This window comes from Triticum aestivum, chromosome 1D, assembly GCF_018294505.1.
Source record: "Triticum aestivum cultivar Chinese Spring chromosome 1D, IWGSC CS RefSeq v2.1, whole genome shotgun sequence".
Taxonomy (NCBI): domain Eukaryota; kingdom Viridiplantae; phylum Streptophyta; class Magnoliopsida; order Poales; family Poaceae; genus Triticum; species Triticum aestivum.
In genome coordinates this window covers 366335973-366363356 of record NC_057796.1, presented here as the reverse complement: position 1 = coordinate 366363356, position 27384 = coordinate 366335973, and positions in this window count along the sequence as shown.

Here is a 27384-nt window from a genome sequence, read left to right as displayed (position 1 = left end):
AAATTGTCATTTCTTTAATTTATAAATTTACAATGAGTGTGAACAAAAACAGAAATAAGATCGTGTGATCCAGAAAAAAAATCGTAAACTTTAAAACCCCCATCCTCTAGATAAAAAATGTTTTATCTGGATAAGCCCCAATTAGATTATATATTTTTGTTTCCAAAAACAGAAAAATTACAAACTAGAATTGCTATGGTCAAGAAACAATTTGCAATTCACTTTCAAAAAAACGAAAAAAAAATGCCATAAAAAACCAAAAATGCCATCCTCTTAATAAGAAAGATGTCATCTTCTTAAAAATAAAAACTCCATATTATTGACTATTCTAATGCCATGCTCTTAATAATAAAACTAATGTGTTATCGATAATAAAAGGCAATGCTCTAAAAAATAAAACTGCCATCCTTTTATTAATAAAAATGCCATTTTATTGATTATTGATGCCATCATCTTAGAAATAAAATTGCTATGTTATTGACTATCAAAATGCCATGCTCTTGATAATAAAACTTTCATCTTCTTATTAATTAAAATGACATGTTATAAATTATTAAATGGAATGCTCTTAATAATAAAATTATCATGTGAGAAAGTAAAAAATGCCATGTTTTGGAAGATAAAAAATTGTCATGGTTTTAATAGAAAAATAATTTTCCATGTTACCTATAACAATAATGCGCATGGCAAGTTTAGTAAGAATAAGACCTTGAAAAATAGGGATTCGTGTTCCTTAAAAAATATATTTTTTGGGCATTCGTGTTTTTTTTTCAATGAAAATGAATTCAAAACACAAAATAACTCAAATACACAAAAGGTGTTTGAGCGCAAGTGTTTCACAAAACCCACTTCAACCCAAGTGGTGAGTGAGCATAGTGCTCGTGTAGGAGGGCACAAGTTTGAGTCCCCACATGTGTTTTCTTTGTCCCCTAAAAAACCATGTGTTTTCTTTGAAGAAATAAAAAAATGGACTTTTGCCAGGAGAGGTGGGATAGTGAACGACTCCAGAGAGCTGGCATGGCAACCGACAGGTGCCGCTAGATCGGATGGCTGGAAGGGCGTTCACTAGTATTGTTCCCTTGGCGAACGTTCACGAGATAGCATTTCCGATAAAGTATCCATTGAACTTGTGAAATCCCATGGATTGATTTTTTTATGTCCTAACATACAATTAAAATATTAGTACGTAAAAATGTCCACCTTACTCAGCTAAACATGGCAGACTTACTATGGTCAACGTTTTGCTTCTCATCAAAACAATAAAAACTAATGTAACACGAAATATATCAATCGGCCAACCAAACGTATATCTTGTATATATGTTTGTGGTAAAAATAACACGAAATATGTATGCTTCGATGAAATACATAAAAACTCAAAAGGTAAAGAAAGAGGAACAAAGAGAATGGAAAGTTTAGGAAATAAGATCCTAATTAAAAAATAGAAGTATATAAAAACGGCACCAAAAATGAAAATAGAAAAAGGCAAAAAAGAAACTCAAACATAAATAAACACGACAAGAAAAAAAACTACGCCCCCTTGATGTGGGTGTAATGGTAAAAGTTTTTTACAAAACCATTTTCAGTTCCGCTGGTGTGGAATGTGGTAAGAATCATTTGACATTTGAACACATTCCAATCTGAATTTGTTCTGGTTGATAGGTTAAGGTATATGATATGGTATTGCTGATATTAAATGAAATAGAATAATCTATTTTTATGGTTGGATAATCCGGCATATTAAATATGGTTATCCAATTCATTGGTAAAACTTTAAGTATTAACTAGCAATACATGATCTTATCTTTGCCAATGAATTGGGCATATGCTTGTTAGTAATTTGTGTGGATTATTTTATTGCCTTTATAGTGTTTTATGTGTTGCATTATAGATGGGCCTTGGCCAACAAAAGAAATAATTCCTGAAAAATCTCAAAAGTCCCATTTGAGGTGTCATGATAGTGTTGGAAGTTTAGTATCACCTCATGAGGGGAACAAAACTAAGACCTTCTTATGAGGGTTTGCCTTCCACATGCTATTGGAGCTTCAGAAGAGAAGTGTGTTCCCGCGCTCTCCTTTTGTACCAACCGTCTCTCCACGCGTACTCAGCCATATGTCATGTATGTGCTCCTTTATGTTTGCCAGTCGGAAACAAATTATTAATTGAAAATTAATTGCGAGTCATTAATTGGCAACCCTAGCCGTTATCTAGATCAGATCGCATCTACATGTTACATATCAATATAAGATTAATATTGCAATTGCCATGAACATGATTTAATTATGGATAAATATCAACCAATTGCTAATTTTTCCAACATTATGTGTGCTTAAACTATTTAAGTATTAATACTTCCAATTTTGTTGTATAATTTTAGTTTGAAGCATGTATATATTTCTCTCATATATATGTGGTATATGCCCATCTCAATTCCGATTTCGATCCGTCGACCATGCGTAAATCAGACATAACCTGGTATTCGAATCCACGTCCGTACACTATGCATCGTGCTTTCGAATAAACAACAATATAAAATAGCATATATGGTTTGTGTTGAAATATAGGGTGGGCCTTGGCCCATATAACAATTTCAGAAAATTTCTAAGGGCCCATGTGGGTTTTGTGTCAATGAGTATGGTGGGGAGTTTAGTCCCATAGTGCTAGTTGGAGACGAGTTAAACCTTCTTATAAGGGATTCTTTTCCACATGCTATTGGAGCTTGAGAAGAGAAGTGGTTCCCGCGCACTCCTCACATCAGATCGTGAGCTGTTACCGACTCGACGTGGCTCCAGCCCACGTCTCTTCACGCGGTCGCGCCTATATATCGGAGGCGTCGGCCAACCCTAGCCGCAACGAGAAGCAGATGGCATCTCTGCCTCCACACCCATTGTCGTTCCCTTTTGCTGGTGCTGCCGCCGGTGATCCCATACCGTCCACCGCGTACACGGTAGATGGGAGAACAGGCTTTCGAAACCCCGCCTCTCCGGATCCTGTAAGGGAGAGGGGTGATTAGTTTTTTTAGGAGCGTCTCCTACGCGATTGCTCACCGTCATTCGTCCACTTCCACTCCATCATCTATGTCCGTGTCATCTTCATCGTCATCATGTCCACCGCCAACAACGCCAACCGTCAGCCGGCGAGAAACTCGAAGCCGAGACGAAGGCCGCGAGAACGCTGCTGCTGCCACTGCCGCCGTCTCGGCTTCTGCCTGGCATGCTGGAGGGTATAACTCGTTTATGTTTTTTTTTCTGTCTTAGCAGGACTAGTTGTGTGCTTAGATATTTGTACTATATGCCTATTACGTGCTTATCTAGATCATAATCAGTATGTTATTAATTCTGTCGATGCCATGTTCATGATTTATTCGTGGACTAAATTAATCGAAAAATTGCTGATATACTCAACAGTTTGCACGTTATGCGGCTAAATCCTATCTGGTTTCCCGTCGGTCCAAGTGTGGAAGATTATGCGTTAGGCCTTGTTTGTTTAAACCTCTTTTGATGGGACCGATGGGGATTTTGACTTATACGAGATTAAATCCTCCGCAATCCATTCCAATCCCCTTCAAAACCTTTCACATGGCCCTCGGTGTATTATTCCCCCTGACGATGAACGTTGAATAGGATTTGCTCACTCACGGCTTCCCTAAAAACGGTGATTATGAAGCCGGCTCGTTGGGTACGCAGCCCCGGTGCTGACGTGTGCTTCGTTGTATCAGTTTTCGGCCAATTTTCCTTATAAAGTGACCCATTCTCTTCTTCTTAATGCAAAGGCAGAGCTCTTGCTGGCTCCTCAAAAAAAAGGTGATTAGGCAAAGATACGACAAGATGGTAAAAATCTCACATCCTTAAGTTAAACCTAGGACAATGCTAACGCTCACACGTGTGGTGGGAGCCAAACCCGCCCACACGCCCTATAACATACAGACTACGCCATGTCACCGCATGCATGCATGTGGAAATCTTTTTGGATTTTCAGCTTTTAAAATGTTTTATCTCTTAAATGAAAAATCCGCTTGAAGATCTGTTTTCACCATTAAATCCCTCGTGACGAGATCTTCGAAACTAGATCTCATATCAATATATTTCGACGATTTTTTTTTGTTAAAAGTTGTCATGTCTATTGCACATGAATTGTCATGATGTTTACACTAAAGCTGTCATGTTATGTTTCAGCTATTTTCTTCTATATTAAAAAGTAAATTTTGACATATTATAAAACGGAGAATTAAGAAACTAGACTTGCCATGCACCATAAACTAAAATTGCCATGATACATGCACTTAAAATTGCCATGGTTCATGCAAAAAAATATTTTCATGGTCAAAGTACTGGAATTGCCATCATAAAAAACTAAAATTGCCATGATCTACAAACTAAAATTGCCACATGGCAACTTTAGTTTAAACACCATGGCAACTACAGTGTAAACATCATGACAACTTTTGGGCAACATGGGGTCTAGTTTTGGAGATCTCGTCGAGACAGATTTAATGGTGAAAATGGATTTTTAATTCGTTTTTTTAATTAAGAGATAAAACATTTTTAAGACGAAAACCAAAAAGATTTTTGCTGATGCCATCTGTTCATACGTGGCAAAATGAGTGGTGATGGAGGCGTGTGGGCGTTAGTTTTTCCGTAAACCTATTGTGCTTTGTTGGGGTGTACATGACCCAACAGTTTCGGCGCCCGTCTCAGTAATGATCATTATACGCGTACAAGCAAAAAAATTGTTAAAAGGGGTTAGATATACATGAGAGGAACCCAGCAGAGCGCCAATGACACCCTAGACCACCACCAAAGAAAAGATAATGAACTGATTCACATTTCCACGTAATCTCACACAAGGATAGAGGATGCGAGAAGAAGGGAGTGGAAACAAACCATAATCTTTTCCTTGTGTTATCTTCGGTCACGATTGGACGATGAAAGTCGTCACGTGAACAGTAATTTTCAAGGGGATTTTTGCATTCCACATCCAGTTGAAGTTATGTATGTAGTCAAAATGTGAAATAGCCTGTTACAACAGAAGACACAACGGTTTGCTCTCACAGACTGGCACCGGTCCGGGACAGCGACAGACCGAGCGTAATTGCCGGCGGCGCGCAGGCTGGGCGAGGGAAGACGCATGGAATCCATCCAGTGGTGCTGATACGAATCATGTGGTTCGATCGGTCGCTGCCGTGTTCATGGCCGGCACACCACGTAGACACGCTAACATGCGTTGGAGGCATACCCATGTGTCATGGGGGCCGACATAATTCAGCCAGTTTTCAAGTAGTAGTGGAGGTCACAATTTATTCCGGCTCTTGATTGATGCACACATGAACGAACGAAGAGAGGTTGTCATGTGCTGGTAAGGTTGGTGTTCGTCAGTACCAGCGATTACCACTAACAGCTTATCTAAGTGCACACTGGTGGTGTGCCGTGTTGGAACTCTTCCGATGGAGAGGAAAATGTACAGGCGAGAACAACGGAAATATCCGGCAGCTTGGAACAGCTAGCCAGCTAGCTAGCTCAGCATGATGTTGGTGCCAAGTGCATGGCTTTATTCCAAGTTCCAAACCCAAGTTCCAAAACCCTTAGTAGCTAGCTTAATCACACTGTCTGTTGCCGCCCGTCGCAATCAGAGATGATCGCACAAAGTCTTGAATTCCAGCCTTTCCGTTGTGCCTGTAACAATCATTGCTCCGTTTCGCTTTAGCAGATGGGAGGAGGAGGGGCTACTAGCTCCTTCATTTGGAGGTTCTCACTTAAAATATACGTGAAGAGATTGCAGAATGATCCGGAGAATGGGATGTCATGCGAGGTCGACCATTATTTCTGGACCCGATTATTGGCCAGGTGGAACGTACATTATTCCCTCTGATTTCGCGGAGCTGTTTCGTCCTCCCAGCCTTTCTTGGCACTTGACACACTGGTATTTGTGTATGCTGATGACCGTACTCGGAACCCCTGCGCCCTCGGATCCAACTTAAGTAGCTGTGCGCCGCTGCTCATTGGATCCTTGGCTCGGCTCTAATAGTGTTTGATTCCTCCCTCCTTGTTTATTTCGAGTTGACGAATAATTAAGCTGGTGTATGCATGCAAGCTGAGTCATTGACGAAGCAGAGAATATCAAAATCAGCACATCATAGGATGCCCAAGATTCATGCATGATGGCACGAATCACAGGGTAAATAATTCTTTTCGAGAATTACTAATGTGACCATGTAAGATTTCGATGTCAAAGGTACTGTAAGCTCCTGGCAAAGATCTGAATAATCATTTCTCTGTACGAATTATATAAGCGGTAGATAGTGCCGCCTGCGGATTTCGCAGCGGCGATCAGATCTGCAAGAGGCGACGTGCCACGTTCATGTCGGACCTCTCCGACACAAGGCTGCATAAAATTCGACGTGGGGCGAGCTACTCGACCGTTACTGAAGGACGTGACCTTGCCAGCCAGGGCCATCGGAATATTTGGTGATTTGGATACGTTTCTCACGAACGAATTTGGTCCGGCATCCGTTCACAGTCCACTTTCTTTGTACGGCAGCGCTCATCGTGTATTCCATATTGGGTTGGCGACCACGTCCTTCATCAATGGCGGCGGGGTCTAAGACCCGTAAACAGAAGATGCGGTCACTAACGAGGAAGGGTAGAACATGAAAGACGGACTGACCCACTTGGGACACAATGCCATGCCACCTCCCAAACCCTACTCATCCTTAAAGGAGTCTGGGACATGTCCACCGCCTGTGCTGGTGGACGTGAGGTTCACCTGGCACATGCGTCCTGAAACTCGGATGGCGGCGCGTATGACGCGAACCTGGCAGCGTTCTTGTCCTCAGCCGCCTACATTGCCTGCACTTGTGCAACCATGTCCGCGTCCGCATGCGCCGGCGCTGCGTTGTGAGCGGCGCATTAAGCACGTGCGGCCTCAAAGAGCGCCAGCTGCTCCGCAATGAAGTTCGGGTTCGCCGCGGCCATGGCGGGCACGATCTCCTTGCTCGCTCGCTCGCTGTAGATTTGGCCCTTCGCCAGCCGATGTTGTTCGAGGAGGAGCAGGTTGTACCTCTGCTCCCACTACGCTTGCCGAAACGCCTACATAGGATCCGGCGCAGGCTGCTCCTCATCCGCCATGGCGGCATCGTAGTGCGCCTGCACCTGCTCCATGGTTAAGCCGGCATGCACCGGCGCGGTGTCGTCGTCGGACCCCGTCTCAGTTGTGGGGTCATCGTCGGAGAGCTCGAGGGAGCTGACCGGCATGCCGGCCTCAATCCGCGTGGCATGATTCGTCGGAGAGCTCGGTGTTTGGTGAAATGCCGACTCCAGAGCCGAATGACCCGACGTACTACGAAGATGTAGAGGATCTCATGGCGGACATGATCGAGTGCTTGAGATCTGTAGAGGATCTCCCGAACCACAAGTAAAAGCATTTGTCTTCCTTCTTACCCTTCTTCTTAAAGGAAGTATTCTGCTGGACAGAGTTCTTTCCCTTGAACCTGTGGAAATTCTTCTGCGCCACATTGACGCTAGAAGTAGGCTTTGTCCCTTTCATATGTGAGTTCTTTGCTCTCTAGTTATGCTCAACACTTAGATGGCTGATGACATCCTCAACTGATAATACACATCTCAAGTGCTTGTGAGAAGTAGCAAATTTCCTCCATCCAGGAGGGAGTTTTGCAAAAATGCAACCTACGATAGACTTCCGGTAACTCACACTTCACAAGTTCCAGCTCCTTAGCGATGCACTGTATCTCATGAGCCTGTTTCATTGCAGGACATTATCAACCATCCTGTAATCATGGAACTGCTCCATTGCATACAATTCGCTTACAACCGGTGGCACCGAACTTAGCTTCGAGCACATCCCACAGGTTCTTGGAAACACGCATATGAAGATATTCGTCAACCAACTTGTCTCCGATCAGACTTAGAACGACTTCCACAAAGACAGTGGTTGCCTCCCTGAACGCTTTCTCCTATTTAGGAGCAATCGTTCTGACTGGAGTCACACCACTGACTCAAAACACGTTCATGGTTGTTGGAAGCACAGGTAAACTCCCACAGGGGGGTGAACGGGAGATTTTTTAAATTCGTCAAACTCTGAGAAATTTGACGAAGATCGGAGTGAAGAAATAGAAACACGGGGAGACTAAATCATCACAAAACTGAAAAGGCATGCAAATACAGTCATACAAGCATGAGGAAGATGAACTGAAGAAATAGAAAACTTCATGATGAAAGGCTTCAGTTCAAGTTCTTCAGAAAGCAGATCACAAATTCTTCACCAGCGGAATTGTTGAGGATATAGACCTTAGAGTCACCCGCCAGGAGGGGCCGGGTTACTCGTACGGTCGTTATCAGAAGCCCGGAGCCAAGCTAGAAGACGATGGGCCAGAGATAGGCTAAGGCCCGGATACGGCTTAAGGCCCATAGTTACAATCGTTATTATGGTAGAACTTGTAGTGTAAGGCAAGTATGATTGAGAGTCCGAGCCGGACACTCTTATGAGCCGGCCGGGACTCTAAGGGCTGCTGGGCGTCAGGCCCCCCCCATATAAAGGGACGACCCGACAGCGGTTTAGGGACAAGAACAATCTCATCGAGAGCCGGGCATAGCAGTTTAGCTCCCTGGTGATCGAACCCTAATCAATACGATCTCAAACTGGACGTAGGCTTTTACCTTCACCGTAAGGGGCCGAACCAGTATAAACCCTCGTGTTCCTTGTCCCGCATTAACCCCTTCAAGCTTCCTAGTTGCGATGGCTCCACGACTAAGTCCTAGCTCGAGGACATCTGCCGTGACAATTCCACGACAGTTGGCGCCCACCGTGGGGCCAGCGCACGGTGGATTTGAGTTCTTGAAGGGCAGCTTCGAAGGGCTCAAGGGATACGCCGTGGGCCGGATGACCAAGAGTCGTCGCGGCAAGCTCTACATCGACGATGCAAACTGGGGCCCCGACGCCGGCTCAATTGAGTACGGGTACCGGGTCCCCTTTGGCGGAATTCATGTTTTCATTGGCAAGATTGGTGAGCCGGGCCCCGAGCTGGATCTCTGCGCCGATCTCATCGAAACGGCTCAGCGCGCACGACCCGCCCGGGCCCGGCCTGCCTTAAGGCGTGCTTTTGTGGGATGCATCCATGGAGGGCCCTCTGACCCATCTGGGTCTGGTGATGAGGCGGCCGCCGGCTCTGACGGCGAGTCGGCCACCGATGAGTCAAACTCGTTGTACCAACTCCAAGATGGCAGGCTCATGGGCTGTTCCGATGGTGACAGTATTCCGGACCCGTTTGAGCCGCCGAGTCAGGTTGGAGTCTTTATGGCCGGTGCGCAGCCTGTTCAGAACCCCGCCGCTGGAGCGGGAAACCCGGTGCCTTCTCCGGCTCAGGTGCTGATGGATCTCACGGACAAGATGACGGCCCTGTTAACCGCCATAGTTGACCCGGCAGATCAAGCTCAGCACGATGCCGAGGTGGCACAGTTAAAATTGGATCTAATAAAAGCTAAAGAGGATCTCGCAGCGGAAGGGATCAGGCTGGCTGCAGAGAGGGCGGCTCTCGATGCCCAAACTCAGTTGATCCAGGCGCAGTCTTTCCAACTCACGATGGATCAAAACGCGGCCAATGAGGTCCTGAGAAGGAGGCATCAAAAAGCCCAATCTCGACTCCCTCCGGTTTACGATCCACGCAACCTCTTCAACACGCCAGGTGCAAGGTCCAGTAACCCGCCAGGGATCATAGCGCCCGGATCTGGACCCCTTATTCAGCCACGTGTGATGGGGCCTCCCTAGGTGCCCCCTGCCCCGCCTCAGTACGTACCAATACCCCCGGGTCATTATAATAACCCGCTGGAGAACATGGTCGCTGCGGCAGCACGGCTGGCGGCTCTACCAGTTGACGGCGACTCTCCGACGGCTATTGAGACCCGCCGGGTCAGGGAACTCCTTCAGACAGCACTGGCGCAGCAAGAGGCGTACTCCTACAGCCGGGACAGGATCTACTCGACCCCTCGTCCAGGCCAGAGCCCGAGTTACAGCCGGCACATGGTCTCAGCAACCGGCTCAAGTAACGTCCGACGCCATGACCCGCCCCCTGGACATGGCCCGGCTCATAATGGAGCCTTTTACGCAGCAGACCAAGCGCGGCAAGAGGCGGGGCAAGTACCTCAGCCGACGGCTTACCAGACCCCCCCGGCTTATCCGATGACTTCCGTGGATGTGGGTATCCCTACCAGGACCGGGGGTGTCCCTTGTTTAGTGCCAGCTATCCGTAATGAACGTCTACCTAAGGACTTCAAGGGCCCTAGGAAGGTGCCTAACTACACAGCTGACTTGCAACCCGCAGCTTGGATCGAGAGTTATGAGATGGCTATGGAGCTACTGGAGGTCAGTGAGGCGGCCATGGCCAAGTATTTCACCATGATGTTAGATGGGACCGCCCGCACTTGGTTGAAAGGGCTACCATCGAATTCCATTGGGTCTTGGGCTGAGCTGAAAGCCCGGTTCATCCAAAACTTCAAAGATACCTGTAGGCAGTCTATGTCAATTGTGGATTTGACTAACTGTAAGCAGCAGGAGGGTGAGTCCACGACACATTGGGTTCGCCGGGTTAAGGAGATCATACACTCGTCAGACAAGATGGATGCCGGCTCAGCGGTTTTAATGCTGGAGCAAAATTGTCGTTTTGTGCCCCTGAAGATGAAACTCGGGCGGCTCAAGCACGACTGCAGTGATATGGGTACATTAATGGCAGCTCTTGTCACGTACGCCGATTCTGATGGTACCAAGGATCCCCCTTCAGATGATGAAAGGACAGGGAAGGGAAAGAAGAACGGCAGTGGCAAGGGTCCTCAGTTTAACCCGGGGAACCAAGGAGGAGGCAAGCGCAAGGCAGATGGCAGCCTAGAATTTGTGGCCAACGCCAGCACACAAGGCAACAACCAGCGACGCAAGGGGAGGCCCCCTCCCCGAGGCGGCGGGTCAGGACCTTCACTGGAGCAGCTGTTGAATGAGCCTTGTCCGAGGCACGGCTCTAGAGAAAAGCCAGCGACTCATCTGTGGAAGGATTGTGCAATCATGAAGGCCTTTAAAAACTACAATGGCCCGGGTGGCGGCTCAGGTGCCGGCGGCTCAGGCGCCGGCGGCTTTCATGGCCCGGGGGGCGGCTCAAATTCTGGTCCTCAGAGTGGTCAAGGGGGCTTTAATCAACAGTCTGGCCAGGGTCATCAACAGCAGCAGGGGGTTATCAGACCAATCCAAAGCAACTTAGCGATGGACAGTATCATGTGTTTACCACTAGTTTGTGCAAGCGAGATCAGAAGCTTCACAAGAGGGCTGTGAATGCTGTTGAGCCGGCAGTTCCACGCTACTTGCGGTGGTCTGAACAGCCTATAGTATGGAGCAGGGAGGATCACCCTCCCCGGGTGGATAACCCGGGCCACCTGGCATTAGTGGTGGCCCCTCAAGTTGGAGGGTATAAGTTCACAAAGGTGCTCATGGACGGAGGCAGCAGCATCAACATCCTCTACTATGAGACTTTCCGCCGTATGGGGTTGGTTGATAAGAACCTCAGCCAGTCAAACACTATCTTTCATGGTGTAGTACCTGGTAAGTCGGCTTATCCAGTTGGCAAGATCGAATTGGAAGTGGCCTTTGGTGATGAGAACAACTACAGGGTAGAAAAATTGACCTTTGAGGTGGTCAAGATAAGAAGTCCATACCATGCTATATTTGGACGGCCGGCTTACGCCAAGTTCATGCCACGGCCGTGTTATGTGTATTTACAGCTCAAGATGCCGGGTCACAATGGGACCATTACGGTTCACGGCAGCCGGAAAGTGGCTCTGGAGTGTGAGGAAGGCGATGCGGCTTATGCAGAATCCGTGTGTGCCACAGAGGAGTCGAAGTTTTACAAGGACAATGTTGACCCAACAGATATGACCTCTCTGAAAAAGCCAACTACAGAACAAGAGCCGGCAATGAAATTTAAATCAGCTGATGAGACTAAGCTTGTTGATTTTGTTCCAGGTGACTCATCTCAGCAGTTTAGCATCAGTGCAAATCTGGATCCAAAATAGGAAAGCGCGCTCATCGAGTTCATCCGTGAGAATAGGGACATCTTCGCATGGAAACCTTCTGACATGCCAGGTGTACCTAGAGAACTCGCTGAGCATACTCTCAATGTTGATCCTAAATTTAAGCCGGTCAGACAGTTCCTTCGGCGGTTTAATGAGGAGAGGCGGAAAGCTATTGGTGAAGAGGTGGCCCGGCTCTTGGCGGCCGGGTTTATTGTTGAAGTCTTCCACCCAGAGTGGTTAGCCAACCCGGTGCTCGTACTCAAGAAGAACGGCACCTGGCGAATGTGTGTGGACTACACGGACTTAAATAAGGCGTGTCCGGCTGATCCTTTTGCCCTTCCCCGTATTGATCAAATTATTGATGCTACGGCAGGTTGTGCGCGCTTAAGTTTCCTGGATGCCTATTCCGGATATCATCAGATTAAAATGGTAGTTAAGGACCAGGAGAAGACGGCGTTCATCACTCCCTTTGGAGCCTTCTGCTATGTATCCATGCCCTTTGGGCTCAAGTGTGCACAGGCGACTTATCAGCGTTGTGTACAGAACTGTCTTCATAAACAGATTGGGCGCAATGTTCACGCTTACGTGGACGATATTGTGGTTAAATCCATAAAAGAGGAAACCCTGATAGATGATTTAAGGGAAACTTTTGATAATCTCCGGGTCTATAAGATGATGCTTAACCCGGCCAAGTGTGTCTTTGGTGTTCCTGCAGGCAAACTCTTGGGCTTCTTGGTTTCTGACAGGGGCATTGAGGCTAACCCGGAAAAGATCAAGGCCATCACCTCCCTGGCTAAGCCGGCGTGTATAAATGACGTTCAGCGTTTGGCGGGTCGCATTGCTGCTTTAAGCCGCTTTATAAGCCGTTTGGGTGAGAAGGCCATGCCCTTATATTAGTTGATGAAGAAAATTGATAACTTTGTCTGGAATGATGCAGCTAATACCGCCTTTGAGGATTTGAAGAAGCAGCTGGTAGAGCCCCCAGTCCTTGCTGCTCCGGTTGATAAGGAGCCCTTACTACTGTACGTGGCGGCAAACGCACGAGCCGTCAGTGTGGCTATTGTGGTAGAGCGCAAGGAGGAGGGTAAGGAGCATCCGGTTCAGCGGCCGGTTTATTATGTCAGCGAAGTACTCATTGAGTCTAAGCAGCGATACCCGCATTGGCAGAAGCTGGTATATGGTGTGTTCATGGCGAGCCGGAAGCTTAAGCATTATTTTCAGGGTCATCCCATCACTGTGGTCAGTTCTGCTCCTCTTGGTGATATCATTCAAAACAGAGAGGCCACAGGGAGAATTGCTAAGTGGGCTATAGAACTTGGACCTCATGGTCTCAAATATGTGCCAGGCACTGCTGTTAAGTCTCAGGCCTTGGTGGATTTCATCAATGATTGGACAGAGTCACAAGTACCCGAGCAAAAGCCGAATAACACGTATTGGACTATTCACTTCGATGGGTCCAGGCAGTTGGAGGGCTCGGGGGCTGGCGTTGTATTGGCTTCCCCTAAAGGTGACAAGTTCCATTATGTGCTACAGTTGATGTTTCCTTGCACTAACAATGCGGCTGAGTACGAGGCCTTGCTCCACGGTCTTCGGATGGCTAAGGAGATGAGCTTGAGCCGGGTAAGGTGCTTTGGTGACTCAGACTTGGTGGCTCAACAAGTATCAGGCAAGTGGGATTCTAAAGATCCTCTCATGGCGGCTTATCGCCGCGAGGTTGATGCAATTGCTGGGCACTTTCAGGGCTACCAAGTAGAGCACATTGATCGCAGGAAGAACGAGGTGGCTGATGCTCTAAGCCGGCTAGGCTCTCAGCGAAAGCCGGTGCCGCCTAACACTTTCCTGGACGTCCTGTACAACCCTTCGGTTAAGTTGCCTACAGAGGAAGACTTGGCTGTCCCTAACCCGGAGGCACGACTGGTGGCGGCTCTTCATGTCATACCAGACTGGACAATGCCATATCTGGCTTATATGACCCGGGGCGAGTTGCCTGAGGATGAAACTTTGGCCAGGCAAATAACCCGGCGGGCTAAGTCAATGATTGTTATCGATGGCGAATTGCATCATCGCAGTGTCACGGGAGCATTTCAGCGTTGTGTCTCCCCTGAGGAGGGTCAAGAGATTTTACGTGAGATCCATGAAGGGGATTGTGGCCATCATGCCGGCTCAAAGTCCCTTGTGGCCAAGGCTTTCCGTCATGGATTTTATTGGCTGACGGCTCATGCTGATGCAGAGGACTTGGTCAGCAAATGTGATGGTTGCCAGAGGTTTTCACGACGGGCTCACGTGCCGGCTCAGGAGCTGAGGATGATCCCAATCACTTGGCCCTTTGCGGTCTGGGGGCTTGATATGGTTGGGCCTTTTAAAAGGTCCAAGGATAAGAAGACCCACCTCTTGGTGGCAGTGGACAAATTCACAAAGTGGGTGGAAGCGGAGCCAGTTAGCAAGTGCGATGCAGTCACGGCAGTTCAATTTATGAAAAAGGTGATTTTCCGCTTTGGCTTTCCGCACAACATCATAACTGACAATGGCACCAATCTCTCCAAAGGCGCCATGGAAGAGTTTTGTCAACGAGAGCATATCCGACTTGATGTTTCCTCAGTGGCTCATCCTCAATCCAATGGTCAAGCTGAGAGAGCTAACCAGGAGATTCTGAAGGGCATCAAGCCCCGGCTTTTGGTCCCTTTGCAACGGACGCCGGGTTGTTGGGTGGAGGAGTTGCCCTCCGTCTTATGGAGCATCAACACTACTCCTAACAGGTCTACAGGCTTCACGCCTTTCTTCATGGTTTATGGAGCAGAAGCAGTCCTCCCCAGTGACATCCGTCACGACTCACCTCGCGTAGCGGCTTATGTTGAGACGGATAATGAACAGGCGCGCCAAGATGCTCTTGACTTGTTGGACGAACAGCGTGATGTGGCAGCAGCCCGTTCAGCAATTTACCAACAAGACCTGCGCCGTTATCATAGCCGCCGGGTCAAATCCCGGGTCTTCCAGGAAGGCGAACTTGTGCTCCGGCTCATCCAGGATCAAACAGATACACACAAGTTATCCCCGCCTTGGGAAGGGCCCTTTGTGGTCAGCAAGAACTTGCACAACGGGTCATATTACCTCATTGACATTCGGGAGCACAAAGATTCACGTAAATCGGAGGAGGAGACCCGTCGGCCGTGGAACATAGCTCAGCTTCGGCCTTACTACACTTGAGCCACCGGCTCTCGTGATGTACATACTTCTCTCAGCCATGTATATATTATGATAAGCAATAAAGCAGGACCTCTGTCCTTTTTTCTCCTTCAAATATACACGTGTTGTTCTTATTGCAAGATTACATGATGATTTCAAGGATGATCCGGCTTATGATCGTATTCGAATTTAGCCGTAAGGTCACTTGGGGGCTTCCTGTTCAAACATGGGTCGTATTCGAACCAAAGAGAACATAGCTGTCGATACCCATTTGATTGGCAAAATGCCAAGCTCATTGGGAGGTTATCTTTGGTCATATTTGAATCATAGTTTAACCCCTCTGAGAACCGACGTGGATCGTATTCGAATCGGCGTCGCTAAACAATTCTTAAAATCACTTGGGGGCTTCCTGTTCAAACATGGGTCGTATTCGAACCAAAGAGAACATAGCTGTCGGTACCCTCTTGATTGGCATCGCCACACCCACTGGGGGCTATATGATCGTATCCGAATCTTAGCTTAAACCCCTTTGGGCCGGGTCTCTGGTCGTATTCGAACCGGAAGCCCCTAAGTTCCACTGTTTTATCACAAGTTTACTTTGATTATATTAAGATGTGCACGGCCGGGTCTCGCTTTGCCGGCTCAACTTTGATTTACAGTGTTCGTTGAACACCATGGGTGTCATTAAGACAGGTAAATCGGAGTCAAGATACCAAACTTGTTACCCGAGTTATCTAAACCGGAAGTATGCTTACAGGCCGCTAAGTGTGTTATTACGGTTGTGTTAAGGATATAATTGAGGGCCGGTCCTTTTTTGATTCATATTCCGGGTTATCTATCCAAAACAACTGACTCTCAGGGCGGTAAGCCGCCTCAAGACTTGTGATCTGCCTTTCTATGCAGGATACTTAAAGGCACCTTTTTAAGGTTGAGAAAAACAAAGGGATGATTATGACCCGGAGAAACATCAAAGAGATAATTTCAAAGGACTTTCGCATTCAATACGTGCACGATGGCACGGCAGAGATGAATTGTAGCACCTACTCTATTACAAAAACTCTTCAAGTCTAAAGGGTGGAACATTGTTTGATAAACCGTTATGATGCCCGCTGAGTTGAAGTCCCCGGCTCATTCCTATCTTCTCCTCCGGCTGATCCCAAGACCTCGAAGGTTGATGACTTCCAGTCGATGCCGCTGAGAGCTTCGAATTGGGCTTCTTCGTCAATTAACCCGGCCGGGTCAATCTCCGGGGCGAAGGTGTGCTGACGAGCCGGCGGGATCAGGTTGAGGGCTTCATAGCGAGGGGTTGGAATCCTCTGATTCTCCGCGTCGTAACCCGGCTGGTACTTAGTCAGATCTGTGCCGTTCCCGATGAAGGTAGCCACCGGGCGTACAGCCTTCACACACGCCGCGGAGTCCTTCTGATCGAAAGCTGAGCCGTCTTCCTTCAGGCTTGGATAGCCAAGGGCGATGTCTGCCGGGTCTAACTCCGGCAGGAATGCCTTGGCCCGGCTCAGCGCGGCGATCGCTCCGGCTCTTGCGGAGGCCCGTCGCATCTCTTGTATCCGCTGAGGCAGAACGGCGAGCCGGCGCAGGACTTCGGCCAGATGAGTCGGCACCTCGTTGGATAGGGCCACCACAGCTAAGGCACGCTGTGACCCGGTGTAGAGCTGCTCCACCAGGGTGTACACGGCCTTTAGCTTGGTGACCACGCTCTGGTTGAGGTTGGCACTTCTGGGACCTGTTTAACAGAATCAAGTAAGTCGGTGACAGGGATGAATCATGAGATATAAACATTCTAACATTGATGAAAGCCGGTGAGGCGACTTACCGAAGATGGCGGCCACCATTTGGGAAACCTGGCGCTTTAGGCCGGAGAGCTCGGCGGTCTTCTCAGAGAGAGTCTTCTCCGCCTGTTCTGCCCGGGTCACCAGTGCGGCCTTCTCTTCAGCCCAGGCCTTCCGCTCGGCGTCGAATTCTGTTTTTAGCTTCTCTTGAGCGGTGATGCTGGTGACAAACTTGGCGTTTGCCTTCCGGGTCTCCATCTCCTGCGTCCTCAGCCGGCTCTTGAGATCCGCAAGGTCCGACTCTAGCTTCTTGCCAACAGCCTGAATAAATTTCCGGGTTATTAACAGCTATTATATAAGTCCCAAGCGTTTTCCAAGCAAAGACACTTGGCACTTGGGGTCTAATGCATATTGAATGTATCTATCTACATACTGCCGGCTCAATTGAGTAAGCCGGAACCTAAGTCTACACCATATTCAATCATAAGTCGTCGACTTGGGGGCTAGCATGGCAAAGGTAACTATGCAGTAAGTAAGAAGACAGCAGAAGGATACCTCAGATTTTTGTTGGATCTGGTTTACCATGGCGATCTCCGCGTCCCGGCTCTTGTGCACCTAGCTGATGTAGCCGGAGACGAGCTCTCCAATGCTCAAGTTGGTGTAGTCGGAGAGGTCCAGGTTCACCTGGTGGGGCTGCAGCAACTCCCCTTTTGCGGAGCATTTGGCCAGCACGGTCGGTCTCCCCAGCTCAACGAACTCCGTCCGGGTGATTACCACGTCCGGGTCGTCTGCTGGCGGAGCTGAGCCGGAGGCCTCCGGGTTGACCGAAGCTTCGGTCGTTGCCTTGGCAGTTGGGGCAGTGGCTTCAGGTGCCGTGTCCATTGGAGTGGTGGCTTCGGGGGCGGAGGCAGCTGGCGGCTCTTGAGCCGTCATCTCCGGTTCAGGTAAGTCCGGCACTCCGGCTGACCTGGTCTTCTTCACTCTTTTGGTGAGCTTTGCCTGGGCGCTGAAAGGACAGAAACATTCAGCACAAAGAGAGTAAATACAGACAAGTATAATGTGAGATGGTTGTCATTACCCGGGAACGGTCTTGAAAGTCGGAAGACTCGACTGCATAGAGTCGCCCGAAGAAGGGGAGGTCTCCTGATAATTGGAGTTAGAAGAATTGAGTGGCTGACGGATAACACCCGCCAACGGGTGAAAAGGGTACAAGTGAGAAAAAACCTCAGTTCGACGCTTCCTTGTTGCGTCAGGTAACCCGGCGGAGAGGTTGGTGTCCTTGTTGGTCTGGGTGTGACGCCGGCTTTCGTGAACCTGTCGCTTCAAAAGAAATTGAGGGTCTTGATGAGCTAAAGGATGTGAAAAGCTTACTTTCCGGGTTACCCTTCGGATTTTCAGCTGTGGCAAGGGCTCCGAGTCGGAGGAAAGTGACATTACCTCTTCAACCACCGGGTTACTGGCGCCGGTGTCATCCTGTCAATGAGCAAGTGTTGATAAGGCAGACAGTAACAAGCAACAAATACAGCAAGAATTTAAAGGCTTAAGAGTTACCTCTGACTCGGAGCTGTCGCTTAATTGCATCAGCTCCGAAGCAGTAGGTCTGCTTCCTTTTTTGCGAGGGGCGGCTTTCTTGGCGGCTTTCTTCGTTTTCCTGGCCTTCTTGGCCGCCTCATGGTCATATTTGACCCGCCAGAACTTATCATCAGCCTGAAAAATACAATGGGAATTTCTTAAAACGGTTCAGTTGAAGGTTATATGCAGACGAAGATAAAAAGTTAAGGTCAGCGGCTTACCGCTGGGGCTGGGTTGGTCTTGCAGAAGGGGGCTAACCCGGTCCTTCCGCAGTCTGCCAGGCTCTCGTTTAAAAGAGCCTTGGTCTCCTCCTCTGCAACGTCTTCTGGAAGATCATTGCGGCTGTGCCTCTGAGGGTCATCCTTTCGCCCGGTGTACTCACACATTAAGCCGGGGTGGCGGCTCAACGGGATCACCCGCCATGAGATCCAGACCCGGACTAGGTCGATTCTGTTCAGACCGTTGCCCAGGAGGGCCTTGATTTTGTTGATAGTAGGAAGCAGAGGCTGGCGCTCTGCTTGAGTCAGCTTGTCCGACAATGGGTGAGTCGGCTCCAGACGTGTTGGGCGAAAGCCGGGCAGCGGGTTTTCATCAGCCGGGGACGTGTCTTGGCAGTAGAACCAAGTCATGTTCCAGTCCTTGGGGTGGCTCGGCGGCTCTGCATAAGGGAAAAGACAGTCCCTACGCCGCTGGATGGAAATGCCACCTAACTCTAGACTTGGCCCGTTGGCGCACTCATTCTGGCGGTTTAAGTAAAACAGCTCTCTGAAGAGCAGCAGGCTCGGCTCTTCTCCAAGGTACACTTCGCAAAAGACTTGGAAATTGCAGATGTTGGATACGGAGTTGGGTCCTATATCTTGAGGCCGCAAGTCGAAGAAGTTGAGCACGTCCCTAAAAAACTTTGAGCCGGGTGGTGCGAAGCCCCGGCTCATATGATCTGCGAAGATCACTACCTCCCCGTCCCTTGGCTGTGGTCTTTCTTCTGACGGGTCAGGGGCACGGTAGGACATGACTTCTTTCTTAGGGAGATATCCGGACTTAACGAAATTGGCTAGGGTCTCGTTGGTGACGTTGGACCTCATCTAGTTGCAAGTGATGGGAGCCTTGGGAGGCATGGTGAAAGTTGGCAGTCTATGACAAAAAGGAAAATGTCCGGGTTAATTATAAACCGGAGATCTACAGTTCAAAACTACGGTGGCGGCTTATGAAGGGGACTAATGGTATATACTCAAATGCAGTGGGTTACTTAAGCCGCAGGGGCATTCAGAATAAGTTGATTATTTATGGCCTTATCACAGTTAAACCGGAGGAATCTACGAAGCATGGTTTTCTTTAAACCGGAGGATTCTACAGCGCGTGGTTTCTTTAAACCGGAATCGTAAGCCGCCGAGCTTCAATGGTTGCAGTTTTTACTAAGTGTGGTAAAACAGGTTTCACATACTGCAGTAACTTTTTTGGATCAAAATGGTCGGTCCAAAGAAAATTTTCTAGACCTAAATACGGGCACAGGGGATGTTCTTGAGCTCGAACGAATCATTCATGCAGTAGAAAGAGATCTACGGGCATTTGAAATGAGTCCTAAACAACTGCCGCACTAGTTCTATACAAGGCTAAAGATCAAACAAGGGCAGTGACTAGGAGAACTACCGAAGTTTGCGGCAATGGTGATGAACACGAAGAACGTGGAGGAACCCTACTGTAGATCTACCCTACGGGGTGGTGAGAACTTACCGGAGCTGAAGAGGTGCGGGAGTCGCCGCCGTTTATCTGGTCCGAGTCAGTGTGATGCAGCGGCCGAGGTTGACGAAGACCGGAGGCGAGACGATGGCGGCGGAGTGCGAGCTCAGTGAGGAAGGCAGCGGCGCGAGGAGGAAGAAGAGAGCGTGAGAAGAGCCCGTCGGGCCGGCCTATTTATAAGGCAAGGTCATAAGTGGGCGCGAGATTCAAGGAGACCACGGCGTGGTTATCTCCCCCCACGGCGCCTCGATTTTCGGAATGACAGTAAAAGCAAAGATCCGTTGCGGATCTGGCGGAGTAAAAAACGGACTTAATGGAGGATGACGTCATGGAGGATTATCCGGAGTCCAGAGGGTGACGTCACTCCGGGTTATGGCCTTCACATGAATTATAAGCCGGAGATTTTTTCTGTCAGAAAAGTTGAAGATTGACTTGAGCCGGCTCAAATCAATCTGGGGCTCGGTGAACAAGGCGATTTGGCAGACCAGTTCCAGTAGTTGTATCAACTGTACGTCTGGTTGAGGCGGCTGGGTCGCAACTCTGAAGACACACTGTCCTCACCCTATTCCTCTTAAGCTAAGGCCCGCAGACCTCGCACAATCACTCATGGTAAGTCTTCAAGGTAGACTTCCAAAACCTTCACAGACTTGTTCACCGGCACACCACAATGACTCTTGGTGTACTCAGAACTTGACGCCTAACCGCCTGGAAGAATGACAGTCTTCAAAGGTAACAAGCGATAGATCACACAGATCAATCTCTTCAATGATGCTCGATCACTTTGGCTCTGGGTTTTTCCCCACTTAGGATTCTCTCAAAGTTATCAGAGGATGGGTTGCTCTCTTATGACAAGTGTCAAGTTCTCTCGGAATAGCCAACCAACAAGTGGTTCTGGGGGCGGCTATTTATAGCCAGGGGCAACCGACATGAATTGTCATAAATGCCCTTCTTTGATTCGACCGTTGTCAGGATAAGGATCCACTCGACAGCTGGCCTATGGCGCAGCAACAGTCAGAATTTGAACTCTCAATTTCACCGAGGCACTAAATTTCCTCACGATAGGCAGATCGCACTGGCGAACTCCTAACTCCTCAGCCTGACCAAATTCGTCAGCGATCAGATGAACTTCGTCACTGTCGCTAGCAAATGCGTCAGCTGTTTGGGAGATTTCCAAAGGCTCCACTCGAAGCGGCTTGTGTGTATAGGCTTGAGTGAGTTTGAGCATCACTTTGGAAATGTGAAATATGTTTTGCCTAGACCCCCTTTAACAGTACGGTTTTTCCTATGACTCAAATAAGAAGAAAAGAAACTATGAAAACAAAAGTCTTCAATCTTCGAAGTCTTCACATCAATTTCTTCAAAGGCCGTACCAATTTCATCATCAAATTCTTCACTTGAAGAAATCCATTTTTAGTGGTCGTCTTCCATGTGTTAAACCAAATCTTCAAGGACTATATTACATGTGTATACTCACAAACACATTAGTTCATCAGCCTATTTGTCTTCAATACTCCAAAACCACGAAGGGGGCACTTGATGCACTTACAGTTGTGAGCCACAAGGTGGTTTCAGACTGTCAACGCTTAAAATGTGTTCCCGTAAACTGGACCGACTTCAATGTAGCGACAAATCCTTGAATTGAAAAGTGCCTAAAATAAGGTTTTTGAATTGTTAGATATATTAGCACATTTTTATTAATCCAATCCATGAGTAAATAATAAACATGGCATTCACAATATGCAACTCATATCGATACCTAAGCATGTGAGCATGTACATAACATAGAACTGAAACATCTATTAATAGAGCACATACAGCTAGCACGTGAACGAGCAAGCAGGGGATGAGCGAATCATACCCTTTGGTAGGCCAGGCTAAGACCGCAATGGACGCAGTGGCTTCGGCCTCTTCTGCAGCCTTCTTCTTGGCAGCATCGTCTTCAGCCATGGGGTTGCTGTCGGGGAAGTAGTCGAAGCAGAGGATGGAGACAGGGACGGATCAGGAGCAGTCGTGCCAAGACACTCCCCAAAGATCTTATTGCCTTCTCCTTGTGCAGGATCTCGAAGGGCGGGGTTTTGGTGGCCTGATCTCCTGTTTGGCCGTGCACGCGGCCGACGGGATGGGATCCCCGGAGGCAGCATAGTGAGCAAAACAATAGATGACACTTAGGGTTGTGCGAGGAGGGAGCTAGTGTCGGCTACACTGGCCAGTGCTTCTAATATATAGGTCATCAGGTAGGGAGTCATGGGCCTGAGATTAGGCCCACGACCGAGTCGAAACACCCTCGAGAAGGGAGTCGTCATACCCCGAGAAGGGTGTCGTTGCACCCCGGCGAACAACCCACGGTTCAACGTCTCGGTGAGTGAGACATCTGTTAGCGACTTGTTAATTAATTATGGATTAATTAATCATTCATGATTGGCAAAATAAAGCGCAAACATAGGTCTAAAAGGGGTCTCAACTCTCCTCAACTTGTGAGGTGGTACTAAACTTCCCACCACTTGTCGTACACCCACATAGGCCATAGAGCTTAACATGAATCACTGTTCATATGGGCGAAAGCCCATCTGTGATTCAACAACATGTGCAAAAAAATTAAAATTAATTGGAACATTAAAAAATAGAAAAGGTATGGAATGCAGAAGAAAGAAAAAGTAGTGAAAGGAGGCACTCGTGCAAGGAGTGGTATTGACCATAGTGCTAGGGCATCTCTAAGGTGGACCCGCAAACCTCCCATAACCGTCCGGACCGGGCTGTTCGCATCGCGGAAGCCATCCAATGCTGACCTGTATCGGTCCTGGAGCGGTCCGGGCATGATTTCTCCCGCTAACCAGAGACAAAAGTGGGTGAGGTTCGCGGGAGTCCGGACCGCTCCCAAGCCCGCTTCTGACCGCTATGCCCACCAAAAACCGTCACCTGCCCCTCCTACGCTTTCCTTCGGATGTACACGCCACTTACCGCACCGCATTCATGCCGGCCTAGAGCACACGGACGCCGGAATTGATGCCACGATGTGACCAGAGGGAGGGAGGGCGTCGCTGACCAACGCGACCTCTCGGTAGCCGTCGCTTCAATGCGGACGCAGGTTCCCGAGGAACCAACTCCGGCCGCTGCGCCGCATTGAAGCGGCTGACCGGCCCTTCGCATGGCCTGGCTGCGGCTAATTAAGCCACGCTCCAGCGTCGTCCACATCGCATCTTCCTCCTTCCTCCTCATTGCCTCACCCCCTACACATCTCCGGTGATGGGCAAGTCTTGGGCGTCGGTGCCAGGAGGTGGTTCTAGGGCGGGACCTGGCAGCTCGTGAAGACGCAGCCCTCGGACTCTGTGGCCGTCGTCCTCTTCGGCTGGCGGCGACTCAACGCGGGCGAAGATCGTCATCTCCTCCGGCAACGAGGAGGACCACCAGCCGCCACTGCGGTCCGGGCCAGCGGTGCCGGGCCAGGTCTACACCGGCACTGATGTGGAGTTCGAGGAGCATATGGAGCTGATGCTCCGTCGCTCCATCGTCCACACCAACGGCCCGGCTCCGCCACCGGGGGCGCTCCTCCTCGTGATGTCGGAGCCAGCATCCCCTCCACGCTCTCCACCGTCGCGCAGCAGCGGCGTTTAAATCGGACATTGCGTCAAGGAAGAACGGTTGTTCTCGCCTCCCTGGTGCGCCGTGAAGGAAGAGCGGCTCTCGATGCAGCCCCGACACGGCATGAAGGTGGAGCGCTACTCGCCGCCGCCTCACTGAGTCGTCAAGGAGGAGCGCCACTCGCTGCCGCCCCCTGCCCAAGGCGCGCGGGTGCATTCTGCACTACCTTCATGGCAGCTCCTTCTCGTCGTTGTCGTCGCCCCAGAGCGCCATGACGGCATAGGAGTACACCGACCAGGAGCAGCGCCGGCGGGACAGGCGCAACGCCGCGCACCGGTCCCAGTTCACGGAATCTGAAGTCCCGCCGACACACATCGCGGCGGATCTAGACCTGGCATACGCCTGCGCCCTGGACCGCTCCATGAAGACGTCGGAGACGGCCAAGCGCCGTGTCCGCCGCCTCGACGGGGAGATGGCTATGTACGACGAGGAATGGTCCTTCGCTGAGATCGCCACCGCAGCCGGAGACGACGCCTCCAACAACCGCCGCCCTCTCCCCCAGCCCACGTCCTCGGTGGCCGCGACCGCACCGTGCATGGCACATGAGGAGGCGGAGAGGATCATCCACGAGCGTCAGAGGGCCGCCGGAAAGTCCTGCTGCGGCGTGACACGTCTCCAACGTATTTATAATTTCTGATTGTTCCATGCTATTATAGTATCAATCTTGGATGCTTTATATGCAATTATATATCATTTTTTGGGACTAACCTGTTAACTTAGTGCCAAGTGCGAGTTGTTGTTTTTTTTGCCTGTTTTTGATTTTCCAGGAAATCAGTACCAAACGAAGTCCAATTGCCACGAAACTTTTTGACGATTTTTTTGGATATAAGAGACCCTGGAAGGTTCGGGAGAGGGCCAGAAGATGGAGTGGGCCACGAGGCACCAGGGCGCGCCCTGGTACCTCGTCGGCCCCTCGTTCCCCCGTTTGACCTAATTCCAGCTCTATAAATTCTCTAAAATCAGGAAACCAACAGGGAGTCACCCGAAACACTTTTTCGCCACCGCAAACTTCTGTTCTCTCGAGATCCCATTTGGGGGCCTTTTCCGGCACTTTGCTGGAGGGTAAATCAACCACGGAGGGGCTCCACATCAACCTTGCTGCCCTTCCGATGATGTGTGAGTAGTTTACCACTGAAAGAACATGCGGTGCCCCCATGTTTGGTTTTGGTAATTGATGACAATCTCTATGGACTAATGGTTGCCTTGAGTTATATTTGAAGGATTTGTCCATAGGCATTTCTTCAAGTCCATGTGTTGGTTTCAAGGAGTTTATGTGGTGACCAAGGTGTTATTAAGGAATTATCCAAAGATTGGTCATGTGAGAGTTGAGCTTATTGCAAGCATGTCTTGAAGAAGAAGATTGTGTGATCATTCATGTTTACCTTCAAGACATCATCCAAATGAAGAGAGTTGGAAAGAGTCAAGGTTGATCAAGACTAAGTCAAGAATGAATCAAGTTGATCAACACACAAAGCGCACAAGATGTACCGAGGGATCAAGCGATCCCATGGTATGGTAAGCATTGTCAATTACGTTTTGTGTACTAACCCATGGTCTTCGTGAGAGTTCTTTGTGGGGTTAGGTTGCGGTGTGCAAGTTCAAGTGAAGCGGGCAAGTTCAAGTAAAGCATCACGAAGAGATCAAATGCTTGAAGCTTGCCATCCATTGTGGTGACAATGGACTTGTGAAGATGTGCGGAAGGGTGGCTCACCCATAGTGGAGTATGGGGGAGCAATCAACTAGTCTTCATCGAGCCAACGCAATCAAGAAAGGTGGTCCATCTTGAGGGAGTCAAGATCGTCATCATCTAGCTCAAGTGGACCATGTGCAAGGCAAAGGTTTGCTCTTGATAGGTTTTCTATTTTACCGGTCTCATGATGGTAGTTGGGAGACCGGGTTATAGGATCGATTGCCGTACTATCAAGGGGGGCTCTCGATGAGTAGCTTGATCATATCGTTCATAGCGAGCTCAAACCATTGCATCCTTGCATCATCTTTATTGGTTCTTGTTTGGTTCTTCTCTTTGTGAGATTTGGAGCTTTTGGTCATTTTCATGACAAGCTCGAGTTCATCGAAAACGGAGTTCACATGCATCTTCTATGATGTTTTCGATGTTGGAGGTTATGCCGGTTCTTCTCGGTTGGAGGTTTCACTCCTCTATTTGTTAGGCATACCTCCCCTGCCTCTTCTCCTCTGTTTTGATGCTACTCGTCGTCTTGTATCCAACAAGCTTGAGTTTGCTCAATTCGGAGCTCATTTGCAGAAGTTTTGGCAGTTCTGGTTTTCCTTGGAGTATACTTGTTTTCGTGGAAGTGGCATAAGGATGGCGCCAGCGGTAGTACCGCTGGGCCGGAGCGGCAGTACCGCGTATCGCCACAAGCGGTAGTACCGCTGCCCCACAGCGGTAGTACCGCCCATGGCCATAAGAGGTAGTACGGCTCCGGTTCCGCGCTGGTACCGCCTCGACTCGAGACATGGTTTTCTCGTGTCGGGTTCAGCGGCAGTAGGAGCGGTAGTACCGCTCATGTGCGGTAGTACCGCGGCTACCACCGCCCCTAGTGCCGCTCAATGGCCCTCCTCCCTGTTCCTTCTCCCTGTGCTCGTGGTAGGCGTTGTGCGCGGTCCCAGCGGTAGTACCGCTGGGCCAAGCGGCAGTACCGATGCGGCCAACGGTAGTACCACTGGTTCCAGCGGTAGTGCCGCTCACACGGCTCTGCCTCGCCCTCTGTTTTGCTCCGCTCTCTGTGTTCTACCGCCCGGGCGGTAGTACCGCTCCCCTGAGCGGTAGTACCGCTCGTGTGCGGACTGAGCACTTAACGGTTGGATTCGGGAGCCCCTATATAAGGGGGTCTTCTTCCCCATTGAACCTTATCTCTTGAGCTCGTGTTCTTCCCCCATTATTGACCTTCTTCGAGCTTGCTAACTCTCAATCCCTCCATGGATTCTTGCTAGTTTTGAGGGAAAAGAGAGAGGAGATCTAGATCCACATTTCCACCAATCACTTTCTCCTCTTTGTGAGGGGAACCCCTTGGATCTAGATCTTGGAGTTCTTGGTGTTCTCCTTCTTGTTCTTCCTCTCATTTTCCTCCCTAGCATTAGTTGCTTCGGTGGGACTTGAGAGAGAAGGACTTGGGCACTCTGTGTGCCCTTGCCATTGCATTTAGTGCATCGGTTTGAGTTCTCCACGTGATACGTGGAAGTTACAAGTTGAGAAGCTTATTACTCTTGGGTGCTTGGTACCCTTGAGCTTGTTCCTCTTGGGTGCTTGGGCGCCCTAGACGGTTGGTGGTGTTCGGAGCTCAATCACTGTGGTGTAAAGCTCCGGGCAAGCGTCGGGGTCTCCAATTAGGTTGTGGAGATCGCCCCGAGCAATTTGACGGGTACCGTTGACCGCCCCCAATTGTT